Below are 1,532 nucleotides of genomic sequence, written 5' to 3'. Positions count from 1 at the left end.
CTAGAAAACCGAATGCCAATTGAATATAGCATGAGTTTCGTGAGAGAATAAGTAAATACTATGCACCCCGGCAGAATCAATGCTCCAACTGCCAGAGGGGAAATTGCGGCCATTTTCCACAGCACAGATGGTGCACAACCAGAAAACCGTGACATTACCATTCATCCAAAAAGTGGGATTTTACAAAATATATCTATTCTGAGTAGACTTTGTGACCCAATGTGCTACCCTTTGCTTTTCCCTTATGGGGACTCTGGGTGGACTACAGAACTAAAAAAAACAGTTGGTTGAGGAAATGTGACTCAACTTCAATGGTATTCATACCACTTTGCCATTCATGATGGTACTTTTAACCAGTTACTTAATGCAGGAAAGCTGACACACCAATTTATGGTTGATGCCTATTGCAAAACTGAGGCAAACCATTTGAATTGGGTGCGCAAAAATCCAAGTACTGTAAGAGCTGAAGAATATGACGTCCTTCAACAATTCGTGACCAACCACCGTTTCATGAACATAAATATCCTACCTGGAAAAAAAGTCATATTGCCATCAACTTGCCAAGGAAGTCCAAGAAATATGTCACAAAACTACCAAGATGCCATGGCAATGGTCAGGAAATATGGCAAACCAGACCTATTTGTAACAGTAACATGCAATCCAAAATGGAGGGAAATCAGGGAAAACTTACTTCCCAGTCAGCAACCATGCGACAGGCCCGATTTAGTAGCTTGAGTATTTAACATGAAACTAAAATTGCTACTTGGAGACCTAACCAAATACCACAGATTTGGACGTGTTAATGGTATGGTGTATGTAATTGAGTTCCAAAAAAGAGGGCTCCCTCATGGACACATATTTGCATTTATGGCCCCGCAATACAAAGCCTGGTAAAAAGAAAGAATTGACAAAATTGTTTGTGCAGAGCTCCCGCACAAAGACGCTCATCCGAAGCTTTATGAAACTGTAAAATCTTGCATGATACACGGTCCATGTGGTCCACTTAATCCAAATGCACCATGTATGGACAATGGGAACTGTACTAAAGGTTTTCCCAAGGATTTCTGTTCTGAAACTAATAGTAATGTAAATGGATACCCTAAATATCAATGCCGGGATCATAACAACTTTGTTGAACTTGGTGAAAACAGGGTTGATAATAGATGGGTTGTATCTTTCCTTAAAATACAATGCCCACATAAACGTTGAGATTTGCAGTTCTATACAAAGAGTAAAATATTTGTTCAAATACGTTTACAAAGGGGATGATTGTGCAAATATTCAGTAGAGTTGAGCCACCCACGTAGTGTTCGAGTTCGGTTCGTCGAACACCCGTATGTTCGCCGAACTGTTCGTCGGACTGTTCGTCGAACACCATTAAAACCAATGGCAGGCAAACAAAAACACATAGAAACACATGGAAAACACCTTCAAAGGTGTCCAAAACCTGACAAACTGCTCAGAAGACACAACTAACACATGGAAAAGTGACAAGTACAAATAGTCTGACGAAAAGAAAAGAGGTGGAGGAG

The 1,532-nt window shown here is 40.3% G+C and overlaps 1 pseudogene; it reads left to right on the top strand.

Moving 5' to 3' along the window:
• The first annotated feature begins 390 nt into the window (after window positions 1–390).
• On the top strand, window positions 391–1,288 carry LOC141164027 (uncharacterized; annotated as a pseudogene).
• Window positions 1,289–1,532: the final 244 nt, after the last annotated feature.

This window comes from Phyllobates terribilis, unplaced genomic scaffold (assembly GCF_046119375.1).
Source record: "Phyllobates terribilis strain yellow unplaced genomic scaffold, ASM4611937v1 Scaffold_10__3_contigs__length_209671492, whole genome shotgun sequence".
Taxonomy (NCBI): Eukaryota; Metazoa; Chordata; class Amphibia; order Anura; family Dendrobatidae; genus Phyllobates; species Phyllobates terribilis.
Note: the sequence above shows the minus strand (reverse complement) of the source record. Positions and strands in the feature narration are given on the sequence as shown.